Source organism: Schistocerca piceifrons, chromosome 8 (assembly GCF_021461385.2).
Source record: "Schistocerca piceifrons isolate TAMUIC-IGC-003096 chromosome 8, iqSchPice1.1, whole genome shotgun sequence".
Taxonomy (NCBI): domain Eukaryota; kingdom Metazoa; phylum Arthropoda; class Insecta; order Orthoptera; family Acrididae; genus Schistocerca; species Schistocerca piceifrons.
In genome coordinates, this window is record NC_060145.1 from 277,297,255 (window position 1) to 277,311,813 (window position 14,559).

Here is a 14,559-nt window from a genome sequence, read left to right on the forward strand (position 1 = left end):
AAGTGGCGGCACAAAGATGACACTCCTGAGCCAAAAGCAGATAGAGGGGGGGGGGACCTGGAGGAGGGGGAAGAACAAGGAGGGAGGAAGGAAAACAACGAAAAAGGGGGGGGGAACCAAGGAGGGAGAGGACTAATAAAGGGGGAGAAGGGCAGACGCGAGAGGGAATGAGAGGAGGCAGAGGAGGGACATGTAAAAGGACTCGGGGGAGAGAAGGGGGCAAAGAGAGGGGAAGTGGGGAAGAAAGAGGATGGAAGGGGGGGAGAGGCCCGGAAAAGGACAGAGGAAAGGAGGGGGAGTGAGGATCAGAGTTGATAGGAGGGATAGATGGAGGGAGAGAGGGCATCATCCGGGAGGTGGAGTTGATGGAAGCCACCTTGGGAAAGGAGATGAAGACTGTAGAGATGGAGGGTAGGGGGGACACAACAGTGAAGACGTGGCAGGGGGCAGGGACGGGAGAGGAGAGGAGCAGCCAGGGGGTTAGGGGGATCAAGGCGGCGGCAGGTGTAGAGGATGCGGATATGTTTCAGGAATAGGAGCAGATGGGGGAAAGGAATGAGATCATAGAGGATCCGCGTGGGGGACGGGAAGAGACTAACCCTTCATATGGGCTTAAATAGAGAGCTGAGATCACGTGAATAGACGGCAACACCTGCAGCGGTGATCAACGGCATTTACACTCCTGGAAATGGAAAAAAGAACACATTGACACCGGTGTGTCAGACCCACCATACTTGCTCCGGACACTGCGAGAGGGCTGTACAAGCAATGATCACATGCACAGCACAGCGGACACACCAGGAACCGCGGTGTTGGCCGTCGAATGGCGCTAGCTGCGCAGCATTTCTGCACCGCCGCCATCAGTGTCAGCCAGTTTGCCGTGGCATACAGAGCTCCATCGCAGTCTTTAACACTGGTAGCATGCCGCGACAGCGTGGACGTGAACCGTATGTGCAGTTGACGGACTTTGAGCGAGGGCGTATAGTGGGCATGCGGGAGGCCGGGTGGACGTACCGCCGAATTGCGCAACACGTGGGGCGTGAGGTCTCCACAGTACATCGATGTTGTCGCCAGTGGTCGGCGGAAGGTGCACGTGCCCGTCGACCTGGGACTGGACCGCAGCGACGCACGGATGCACGCCAAGACCGTAGGATCCTAGGCAGTGCCGTAGGCGACCGCACCGCCACTTCCCAGCAAATTAGGGACACTGTTGCTCCTGGGGTATCGGCGAGGACCATTCGCAACCGTCTCCATGAAGCTGGGCTACGGTCCCGCACACCGTTAGGCCGTCTTCCGCTCACGCCCCAACACCGTGCAGCCCGCCTCCAGTGGTGTCGCGACAGGCGTGAATGGAGGGACGAATGGAAACGTGTCGTCTTCAGCGATGAGAGTCGCTCCTGCCTTGGTGCCAATGATGGTCGTATGCGTGTTTGGCGCCGTGCAGGTGAGCGCCACAATCAGGACTGCATACGACCGAGGCACACAGGGCCAACACCCGGCATCATGGTGTGGGGAGCGATCTCCTACACTGGCCGTACACCACTGGTGATCGTCGAGGGGACACTGAATAGTGCACGGTACATCCAAACCGTCATCGAACCCATCGTTCTACCATTCCTAGACCGGCAAGGGAACTTGCTGTTCCAACAGGACAATGCACGTCCGCATGTATCCCGTGCCACCCAACGTGCTCTAGAAGGTGTAAGTCAACTACCCTGGCCAGCAAGATCTCCGGATCTGTCCCCCATTGAGCATGTTTGGGACTGGATGAAGCGTCGTCTCACGCGGTCTGCACGTCCAGCACGAACGCTGGTCCAACTGAGGCGCCAGGTGGAAATGGCATGGCAAGCCGTTCGACAGGACTACATCCAGCATCTCTACGATCGTCTCCATGGGAGAATAGCAGCCTGCATTGCTGCGAAAGGTGGATATACACTGTACTAGTGCCGACATTGTGCATGCTCTGTTGCCTGTGTCTATGTGCCTGTGGTTCTGTCAGTGTGATCATGTGATGTATCTGACCCCAGGAATGTGTCAATAAAGTTTCCCCTTCCTGGGACAATGAATTCACGGTGTTCTTATTTCAATTTCCAGGAGTGTATTACAATTTATTACTAGTCACCTTGGTTTAACATAAATTTAAGTGATATTAAATAACAGAAAACGGAACCATTCCGTTTAAAAAGAGTTACAATTATAGTGTTAATTTTAAAATAATAACAAATGTTCAGTAGTCAACTCGTAAAATTCGTAAAAGTGTATTACATTATGCGCCATAATATAAATTAAAACAATTTGTGACACTCAAAAACTGGTGTCGTCTTGTATTATAATATATCTGTTCGTACATTTTGAGTCAATTTACTAAAACGGTTAATATGGAAGGACTACAACGCCCTCTACTCCTTGTGGTGAGGACGCCGTTGCCATGGATTACAAAGCGTGTATCAGGCTCCCTCTAGTCTGTTAGCGAGGACGCCGTCGTCATGGTAGCAGCTGGTGTGTTCGTATGGTGTTATCTTTGCCCTAGCCACGGCGTCAGTTGCCGTGGTAGCGGTATGTCATGGCTCTTCATCCACAGAGATGTTGCCACTTATTTGAGGTTATGGAAATATCGACAATCAAGGATAACCTAAAAAATCTAAAGATAGGATAAAAGTTTACGACACATTTGTAGTACCCATTAAAGCAATTAAAGTATTAAAATAATAAAAGGAAAAGTAGCATCTTTGTGTACAAATAATATTTTCGAATAGCTCGAAAATTTTTTTATCGTGACTATTTGTTCATTCATCATCTCCATTTGTAGTTAGGCTTGGCTGGTCGTTCCCATTGTCTTTCTTCAAAGTTGCCGGTCGGGTTCGGTTAAGAGGTGAATAGTGTCGTTGTAACGCTTATTTCTACCCTGAGAAGGTATTGTCGATAGAACACGCCGACAATAAGAAGCTGTGTGATGTTGTCATTGTACTTGACTACTAGAATTGGCTAAGACAGCTATGTCTGATCCTTAGCTTCTTGGTGGTTTTCTATTGTATTAAAGTGCAGGTAACGACTGCGAATTGTTAGACTGTGTGCGACGTGTCGATTTCCTTGCCTTATTTTGTGGTGCGGCCGTTGTTAGTTACTGCAAGAACTGTTTCTGACAACAGCTGTGCTTGATAACCTTCCTCTTACAAAGGAGAACTAAAAAAGCATGTCCACTGAAGTAAGGCGATGGAAACAGCTGTTACTTAGTAGCTGCTGCCATCCTAGATGTGCTGCATTTGATTCTCCTTGTCTTGTGGTGTGGTGAGGCCGTTGTGAAATGTTGTAAGTATTGCCTCCGACGGAAACTTTGGTGGCAACAGTTCTGTCAGTTGCAACGGAAGTCAGTTGCCATCGTAGGTTGATGGAAGCATTGTTATTCAGCAGTTATACCATTCTTGGCTGTGGCGATTCTGGATAGTTCATATCTAGTTGCTGCTATTGATGTAACCCGAAAGTGGGAGGTACTGGGGTCTGTCACTTGGGTACGTTGTGTTTTTAGAAAACTGAAGCTTGTACTGTGGAAAGTTGAGACATCCCTGTGTTGCGTTATGTGGTCACTATGTCATGGCAGTGCAGCGCGTTGTACGATCAAGGATTCAATAGTACTGTACCTTTTAACTGGCTGTCAAGTTTTTATTATGAAGTGTGTACATTGCCCATTGGGGTGGTTGTGCTACAGAGTGTGTTCATTGAAGTAGCATGCTTCGCTTCTGTAGAATAGTAAAGTGGTGCACCACTGCAGTTAGTAAATTTTAAGTAAGAGTGCTTGACCGCGGCTGATGAGCGGGTGCGGTCGTACAGGATTATGTAACATTGTTTTGCGCAGCGACTTTATCTCCGCACGGTTCCATCTTGGCCAGTGTTCGGCCTCGCTTGCGTGGCTACGCCCCGTTAAGGTTAAGCTACCGCAATGCAGTTGTGGCCCTTTGAGAGTATGGCGTATTTGAGAGTACGGCTTATTGTTTGAATGTACTGCTCATTGAGCTTGGCCAGTATTATATTTAGTGTTGTAAGTTTTAAAAGCTTTATTGCTAACCTCTGTAGGTTAATTTAGAATTCAAGCGCTTGGCGACTGTTAAGTTTCAGGAACCTTGTTTCTAAAGCCTGACACAGTTTGCCTCCATTTATGTGTTTGATGGTTAAAACCTTACCGTAACATTGAAGTTGCTTACCACCTTTTCTTGTTCTGTGATATTTATACTTACCGTGGAGTTAACTTCGGGCATGAGCTACTCCCATTATAGGTAAAAACGGCCGATAAAACTTTTAACAATTCATTGGAAGCTTAAGCTGTCAATCCCGCTGCAAAGTTTGCGCTAAGTTACTTCCAGGACGAAGGTAGTAATTGTGGTTTTAGTTTCAGGAAGCCTGTTGCACGTTTGGCCTGAGTTCAAGCCTGATCACCAGTTCTTGCAAGAGGTCTGTCTGCCTGGGGGTCGGCCAAGATCCAGAGCTCCATCACCACCGAGGCGGCGTTCGCTTCCTGTCTTCACACAGTGGGAGAAATTAAAATCATTGATTCCACTCTCGACACTTAATAATCCAGTGCACTTGTCCTACAATGTTGGGAACAAGCATAAAAGTCCAGTGAAGTTTTTTGAGCTCCTCTTGGGTGCACTGACTTGTGTGAGGCCCTGTGTTTTCATGGAGAAGAAGTAGTTCGTTTACGTGTTTGTGGCGACGCACACACTGAAGTCGTTTCTTCAGTTGTAGATCAATACATTTCCTAGTTGATCGTTATAAGGAGGACACCAGAGTCTTAGAAGATCGTCGCCATCACTTTACCTACTGATGGTGTAGCTTTGAGCTTTTTCTTCTGAGGACTGTAGCACATGGACTGCCTTTTGGTTTCCGGTTCGAAGTGATGAATCGATCTGTCATCGCCTGTGAAGATGTTCCACAAAAAATTGTCGTGGTCAGCCTCGTAACGCACAAACAATTTGAGTACTCCAACTAGCGGACGACGAGTGTGTCAGCACTACCACAGACACGTCCAGCTGTGTAGCGAGGTGTTTTATTGTGGTCCGGAGACAACCTCGAATGAGAGTGTCCGCACGTTCCAACATTGCAGGAGTCACACCTGCGTGCGGCTGGCAGGCACGCGGGAGATCGGATAGGTTTGGACGACCTTGCTGAGACGATGACATACGCCACGTCTAATGACTCACCAAGCTTTTGTTGCCAGATCTCCGTAGACATGAATATCTGCAGTGCTGTAGTTTCCCGCCAAAAGGAACTCGATGACAGCTCTGCTTGGAATGCGCCTCCGTTACAGACGCCATTTTGAAGGCTACGTATAGCACCGCCCCCAATCGGACTTAATGAAACTATAGGGACTGAAGCAGGAATATTCCACGATATCCCACAACAAATTATACAATTTTTTTCAACCGAAATTGGCCGAGAAAAAATGTGTTGCGTTACTTATTGAACACTCCTCATATTAGCCTTGTATTATTTTTGTTGATTCTCTTGTTATTACTTCGTTTCAAGACACTGTCCATTCTGTTCAATTGCTCTTCCAAGAATTTTGTTGTCACTGACAGACTTATAATGCTGCCAGCAAACCTCAAATATTTTTATTTCTGCTCTGCGAACCTTCCTTTTAAAATCTATCCTTGTATCGCTTACTGCTTGCTCAACCTACAAATAGAATAACACTGGGTATAAGTTGCAATTCTGTATTACTATATTCTGAGCTACACCTTCCATGTTCCTCGTATTTTAGAACCGCAGTCTGGTTTCTGTACAAGTTAGAAACATCCTTTCGCTACCTGTATTTGATCCCTACAGGCTTCAGATTTCCAGAGAGTATTCTAGTCAGTGTTACCAAAAGCTTTCTCTAAATCTGCAGCTGCTATAAATGTAAGATTGCCCATCTTCAGCCTTTTTTAAGATGAGTCGTTGGGTCACGATTGAATCGCGTGTTCCTAAAATTCTACAGAAACGAAACTAATCTTCCACGAGTTCACCTTTTATCACATTTTCATTTCTTATCTAGATTATTCATGTCAGTATTTGGCAAGCATAATTTATTAAACTGATGGCTAGGTAATAGTCACACCAGTCAGCGCCTATCTTCTTTAGCATTGGAACTATTACATTGTTCTTGAAGTTTAAGTGTATTTTTCCAGATACATATCTTGAGCGCAACATGGAACGGTTTTGTCATTGTTGGTTCTACACCGGGGCCCTTGTTCCGTCTAGAGTCTTTCAGCAATCACTTGCACATGTGCCAAATTTTTGGAGTATCGCAGACCTAAGGCATGTTGTTTAGTACACTACGAATTGACAACGTATAACAGAATACTGTTGGTCATACTAGTAGTTATTTCCTTAATAAATACCCCCTTTTTATTCAGTCTTCTGACTAGTTTGTTGCGGCCCGCCGTTGATTACTGTCCTGTGTCATCCACTTTATCGCAGAGTAACACTCACAGCCTACGTCCTCAATTATTTGCTGGATATATTGCATCAACCGCGTCGGGCTTGCTAGCCTCGCCTTTTGAATTCATGGCGCCACTACCTCGATCGGTCATGCGATGTCCCTCTGGTCTTATGGCACTAAGATATTTGCGCCAGTTTGTTGTTGGAGAGGTGGCGTGTTGTGGCATGGTGAGTTGGTGAGTGATAAATGAGCGAGCAGGTCGGTGTGAGAGGTCCACTCGGCGAGTAGAGAGAAGACTTGCGCAAGCTTCTTGGGCACGGAGTCTAGCGAGTGGTTGCTGGGCATATTTGTGGGCCGATTTGAATTCGTGGCTGACTTCGAGTGCCATCTTGTGCGTAGCCTGGCCAGCCAGCTCTGGGAAGTGGCACACTGGTGAGATAGTTGAAGCCAGTTTCGCTGTGCTGAATTCAGGGCCCCCTTGTAACCGGTAACCTTCAGCTTCAATTCGTGAGTTTCAGTTAAGTTTCGCATTTTGAGGTCTTAACTGTTATTTTCTTATTGTTACTCATAGGTCTTGTGCGATTATTGCGATTTCGTAGCTGATTTTTGCTTTTCTTAAGTCGATGCTGGTCTTGGTTGTTTAACAGGATATCTTAAACTGTGCCGGCCGATGATGTACCGTGAGCCGGAGTGTTTCTTCTATCCTGCGGCCGGACCCCCACAGCGTCACGCAGTATCTAGATGGTGGGGTTTTAGCCGACCTTCCTGTCAAACGCGTTCGAACACCAGATAAATACCTTCTCTTGTAATACGGCAGCATTCCGGTTTCGAGATACCTTCGGGCATTGCTGACGTCATTGCTCTGTTAATTATATTGGCTTAGGAGGTGCCTGGGTCTCAAAATTTGCAATTGCTGAGGCTATGTAATTGGGTTTGGCAGCCTAGTTTTCTTTCGCACGTTTCGCCGTCGTTATAGAGGCGGTATCTTGCAGTGACGCGGGTATACCGTTTGGCTAGTTAGTGTTGCCACCACGTAATTAACGTTGCTGTGCTAATATTTCTTTTCCCGGGGAATATATTCAACGAAAGGAACCTTGGACGGCCGGTCCTCTCATTGTAATTTTTCCTGTCTTTCCTATCTGCTTTGTAAGGAGGCAATTCAAACTCTTCGTTACTTAACTGAAGCAGTTATTCATTAAGGCCTACCTGTTTTCTGTTTGGTAGTCTTACTTAACTGAAGCTGTTATTGTTGATGGCCTTCCTGTTTGCACTTGAAAATTTTGCTTAACTGGTGCTGTTGTCACTGAAGGCCTGCCTGTTTTCTGTTAGGTTCAAAATGGCTCTGAGCACTATGGGGCTTAACATCTGAGGTCATCAGTCCCCTAGAACTTAGAACTACTTAAACCTAACTAACCTAAGGACACCACACACATCCAAGCCCGAGGCAGGATTCGAACCTGCGAATGTAGCGGTCGCGCGGTTCCAGACTGTAGCGCCTAGAACCGCTCGGCCACCCCGCCCGGCTTCTGTTAGGTAATTTAACTTAACTGAAGCTGTTATTAAAGAAAGCTTACCTGTTTTCTATTTCGTGACTTCATTTAACTGAATCTGTTATTAAAGAAAGTCTACCTGTTATCTATTTGGTAATTGTTATCACTGGAGGCCTGCCTGTTTTTTTATTTGGTAATCTTACTTAAATAAAGCCGTTATTATTGATTTTCTGCCTCTTCGTATTTGGCAATTTTACTTAACTGAAGCTGTTATCGTTGAAGGTCTTCCTGTTTTCTGTTTGGTAATTTTACCTAAATGAAGCTGTTATTAAAGAAGGCCTGCCTGTTTTCTATTTGGTAATTTCACTTAACTGAAGCTGTTATCATTGGCGTCCTGCCTGTTTTCTGTTTGGTATTCTTACTTAACTGAAGCTGCTCTCATTGTTGCCTGTTTCCTATTTGGTAATTTTGCTTCACTGAAGCTGTTATTATTGATGGCCCGCCTGTTCCCCTTTAATTAAATTAAGAGCTATTTCATAATTTGGGTTATCTACAAGTCTTATTAACCAAGGCCTACCTGTCTTCATTGTGCTATTAGTCAGATCTCATATTTTACTCAATCTGTGTTGTAATTTACTGAATTTGCGATTGCGAAAGGCCTTCGTATTTCAGAGATATTTATGTCAATAAGGTAGTAACAGGAAATTACAAGTGCTGGTATATGGGCCATAACCTTCACTTTACATTCCTTTATCCGCAATTGTAGGTATCATTCCAGTCTCTGTATTCCTCTACAGTTCTTCCCCCTATAGCTCGCTCTACTGCCATCCAAGTTATTTCGTGACCCCTTAACACATGTCATACCATCCTGCCTCTTCTTCTTGTCAGTGTTTTTCACACATTCCTTTCCTCGTCGGTTTTCAGGAGAATCTCTTCATTCCGTACCTTATCAGACCACAAAACTTTCAACATCATTCTGTAGCACCACATCTCAAATGCTTCGACTGTCTTCTTATGCGGTTTTCGTACAGTTCGTGTTTCACTACCATGCAATGCTGTGCTACAAACGTACATTCACAAAATTTTCTTCCTCAAATTAAGACCAATTTTTGATACTAGTATACTTCTCTTGGCCAAGAATGCCCATTTTTACAATACTAGTCTGCTGTTTTTCGCATTTCTTTGATTTATTCTCAGTCCGTTCTCTGTACTCAATAGTGTCATTCCACTCAGCAGATCCTGTAATTCTTCCCTTTCACTGAAGAAAGCAGTATCAGTGAATATTATCATTGATAACCTTTCGCCTTGATTTTATTTCCACTGTTGAAACTTCCTTTTGTTTCCATAATTGAGTCTCCTATGTACAGATTGAACAGAAAGGGTGAAAGACTACATCCCTGTCTTACACCCTTCTTAATCGGAGCACTTCGATCTTTGTCTTCCATTCTTATTGTTCCCTTTTGGATTTTGTGCGTATTGTGTATTACCTGTCTCTCCCTACAGCTTATCTCTATTTTTCCCAGAATTTCAAACATCTTGCACCATTTTACATTATGGAACGCTTTTTTCTGGTCTAAAAATCCTATGCTTCCATTGTCAACTGAGACAGCAGCACTGCCTCTCTGGTGCCTTTACCTTTCCTGTAGCCTAACTGATCATCGTCTAACACATCGTCAGTTTTCTTTTCCAATTTTTATATATAATTCTTGATAGCAGCTTGAATGCAGGGGCTGTCAATTTGATTGTACGATAATTCTCGTACTCGTCGGCTCTTGCAATATTCGGAATTGTGTGGATGAAAAAAGTTTTTCCAAATGGTGTATCGTCAGACTCATACATTCTACGTACCAACGTAAACAGTCGTTTTATTGCCACATCGCAAAGTTATTTTAGAAATTCTGATTGAGTGTTATCAATCCCTGCTGTCTCCCACAGCTCTTTTAAATGCTGATTCCAATACTGAAACCCCTATCTCTTCTACATCGGCTCCTGTTTCCTCTTCTGTCACGTCATAAGACAAGTCTTATCCCTCATAGAGGCCTTCAGCGTGCTCCTTCCATCTATCCTCTTTTCTGCATTAAACAGTGGAATTCCCATTGCACTTCTAATGTTACCACCTTTGCCTTTAATTTCGCCAAAGGCTGATTAGGCTTTTGTTTGTGCTGAACCAGTCCTTCCGACAGTCATTACTTTTTCGATTTCATGGAGCCATTTCGTCTTAGCTTCTCTACACATCATGCTTATTTCATTTCTAAGTGGGTTGTATACGTGTATTTTTGTATTTCCCTGAACATTTTTGTACTTCCTTCGTTCATCGACCAACTGAATTATTTCTTCTGTTACCCATGGTTTCTTCACAGTAACCTTCTTTGATCCCTGTTTTTCTTTCCATCTTCTGTGATTGCCCATTTTAGAGTTGTCCATCTCTTTTCAACTGAATAACCTATTGAGCTACTGAGCTATTCCTTACCGCAATATCTATAACCTCAGAGATCTTCTAGCGTATCTCAGCATTCCTTAGTACTTGCATATCGCACTTCTTTGCACATTGATTCTTCCTGACTTGTCTCTTAAACTTCATCCAAATCTTCAGCACTACTAAATTTTTTCCTGAGTCTACAGTACACCTACTTTTGGGTACATTTTAGAATCCAGTATCTGATTTCGGAATCTCTGCCTGACCATGATGCAATTTACCTGATATCTCCTCGTGTGTCCTGGACTTTTCCAAATATACCTCCTCATTTTATGATTACTGAACAGAGTATTTTCCATTATTAGCTGAAATTTACTGCAGAACTCAGTCTTTATCTTCTCTCATTCCTAATACCAAGCCCATATTCTCCCCATAACCTTTCTTCCGTTTCACTCTCTAAACCATATTCCAGTCCCCCAGTCACTATTGCATTTTCTTCTCCCTTTATGTACCGAATTACCCGTTCGATATCCATATATTCTTTCTCTGCCTCTTCGTTTTCGGCTTGCGACGTCGGCATGTGTACCTGAACTGCCGTTGACGGTGTCGGCTTGCTGTCGCTTCTGATGAGAATGAACTGTTCACAGTAGCGCACTCTCCGCCATACCTCTCTAATCATAACGAATCCTACTCCCATTGTACCATTTTCTGCTGCTGTTGGTATCATCCTATACTCATCAGACCAGAAATCCTTATCTTCTTTTCATTTCACTTTAACGTCTCCCACTCTACCTAGATTAAGCCTTAGAATTTCCTTTTTCAGATTTTCTAGCTTCCCTGCCACGCTCAAATTTCTGATATTCCACGCCCCGACTCGTTGAATGTTATCCTTTCGTTTGTTATTCAATCTTTTTCTCATGGTGACCTTCCCCTTGGCAATCCCCTCCCGCAGATACGAAGCATATTTTGCCAATGGGAAGATTATCACGACACTTCTTCAATTGCAGGCCACATGTCCTGTGGATACACATATGTGACTTTAATGGAATAGTTCCATTGCCTCCTGCATCCCCATGCCGTTGATCATTGCTGATTCTTCCCCCTTTAGGAGCAGTTTCCCACCCAAATTGCAAGAGAGCGCCGTGAACCTCTATCCGCTCCTGTAACCTCTTTGACAAGGCCGTTGGCTGAATGAGGGTGACTTTTTATGCCTGAAGTATTCGGCCGCCACTGTTTATGATTTTTATTGAAAATTTGAGTGGTAGCGGGCTTGTACATGGGATCGAAGACGTTACGAATACTAATCAGAGACGCTATCCGTAGACTTCGGGTGCAAATATCCCATATGAACATTATTTAGGGGAACACCAATAGTACATTCACAAACGCGACTGCAATACTCCATTTCTGCCTGTTAGGCAGCAAAAACCAGCTCTCTCTCTCTCTCTCTCTCTCTCTCTCTCTCTCTCTGTTTACGATTGGCGCCAGCGCTCGCCATGGACAGCCAGCACTGTTAAACTCTTCAAAATTGTTCATATTGGTGTCAGTAGTTACGGATGCCACTTACGCATTGATGTTCTGTAATTTTATACGTGAGTACATGAACAGATGCACAGTAGTAAAGAAAAAACGAAAACAATAAATATATGCTACTGAGAGTATGGAATGCTTTATAGATCAAATGTTTCTGATGAAAATTTATTCCCGTACCAGAATTTTAAATTTTAATTTGTCGGACTACACAAGTGAGCGTTATCAAATTCAGCTAGATATGCGTGGAATCTACTTACGTTTCTCACTATTTTCGTCTATTTATATTTTAATGGACTGTATAAGATAATAGATCGAGAAAAATTAAACTTGTTGACATTGGAATTTCGAGAAATTCTATGGGTGATATCTGAGGGTATGTGTTAACAGCTGTTAGCGTTCTCTGCCGCTCGTGGAACTCAAGTCTTCATTTTAGCTAACGAGTTTTGTCTCGTGAACAATGTCGGTTAAGGTCTCGTCAACGTCCTTTTGTTCATGAATAAACATTTACTGAACACATTTGAATTGCTAATGTCATAAATTGTGAGAGTTCTGAAACAGCCTCGCAGGATTTATATAACATGAAAACATAATAAAGCATGTACTTGCCAGTGTTGAGTCCATTATTCCGTACCATTGCAATCAGTATCGTATGTTATGATCTATTGTCTTCATTACCCCATAGCGTAAGACATCAACAATTATGGATATATATCGAAGTTAATTCTTTCTGGGACGTGTGTTTAGGCTTTTTAAGCATGTGTGCCACATAAAAATTATCTGGTGAAACTCCACGGCCGTTGAATTGTTTTCCTCTTACTGACAACTTCCGACCTTTGATGTATATCGGTCTATCGCTTGGAGTATCAAAATGCTTTTTCCCTCTTAGTACTCTTATTCTTACCATCTTAAATCATACTTCTCTATAGTTCCTGCACGCTTAATGTTGTTTTTGTTTAGCGTTTAACATTCATTTTTATAAGTCAAGTAGCCGCCAAAAAATCCTTATGGCAAAATTAATCTCAGTTCATATTGATTGTTTTTGGTTATTATTGTGGTCCTCAGTTCAAAGACTGGTTTGATGGAGCTCTCCATGATATCCTGTGCAAGCCTCTTCATCTCCGAGTAACTACTGAAACTCACATCCATCTGTATATACTCAGTGTATTCATCTCTTGCTCTCCATCTACGATTTTTACCTCTATGCTTCCGTCCAACACTTAACTGGTGATCCTTTGATGCCTCAGAACGTGTCCTATCAACCTATCCCTTCTTTTGGTCAAGTTGAGCCACAAATTCCTCTTCTTCCCAATTTTATTCGGCACCTCCGCATTAGTTGCGTGATGTACCTATCTAATCTTCTGCAGCACATTTCAAAAGCTTCTATTCTCTTCCTGTCTAAAGTGTTTAGCGTCCATGTTTCAGTTCAACAAACGGCTACACTCCATACAAATACTTTCAGAAATGACTTCCTGACACTTAAATCTATATTCAATGTTAACAAAGTTCTCTTGGTCAGAAAAGCTTTGCTTGCCAAATGAACCGTCAATTAGGGTGGTTCACAAACAACAACTCAAGTACACATGTTATTCCAAAACGTTATCGTGGAAGTAGAGGCCAGGAGGTGCCGGTGAAATAACACACACTGCTAAAGATACCATTTATTTTAAAAAATCTTCTCAATAATAAATTTTTAAGTCTGGCATTTTTTTAAGAAAACAATTCCAAAAACAATTTCCAATAGCTGACAAATTTTCTTTATGAAAAGGAGATTGCAAGGTATGACGTTAACAACTTCCCAATAATATGATTTCAATTCCTTAAAAAAAAAAGAAACTTTGAAGTAGCTAGTTTGTACTTAAGTTAAAATGGCTGTCCCTTGCCAATTAAATAACTTATATTAGACCTGTCAGTTGTTACAAGATAAATGTAAATAAACCAGCACACAAATCTTCACATCAAAGGCAGTTCCCCAAACAAAACTTTCCTTAGCTCGGTGAGGGAATGACACGTGTAAAGGGGCCCAAATCACAATAGGCGGAACAGTTACTGGTGGTCTACAGGGCCGCAGCAGATCAGCCCCAAAACTTCCAAGCCACCACCTTCCCGAGTTACCCAAAACCAGAAGATGTAACAAGGGCGGTTCCTGCACAGTTCAGAACCACAGAGACACGCGGCACCGACCCTAAATTACCCTATCGAGGTGTGAATGAAACGGCTCCACCAAGAAGCAATTACCACATTCCCGCGGACAGGCAAACGAAAACTGTGGTGGGAAGACCTCAACAAAACCACTGGTGAAGAAACCCATACACTTTACTAGAACTTGGAAAACCCCTATATATAACTCTGTTACATAAAAACAGTACTCAACTTCGCACACTCCACGACAGCACCGGGAACACGTTGCACTTCCAAATGCTCGTCAAAGCCAACCGCTGCCAGCGGTTTCAACGGCCGATAAGACATACGGTCCCACGCGCTGATCTCCTGCACTACGGCTTCACAAGCCACGTACATGCGGGTAAGGCAGACTTAGCCCCTGACAGCCAAGAGGTCGGGCAAAGCACGTGGCGAGCAGTTGACGACCCCCAACAAGGCCCCGCTCGCGCCACCACCTCTCTCGGTCACCGCCCAGTACGTACTCCCTAGATCGTCATGCGACCGTACACTTGCTGCACCTCCTGCCAGAGGGCGGTAGCGATCCA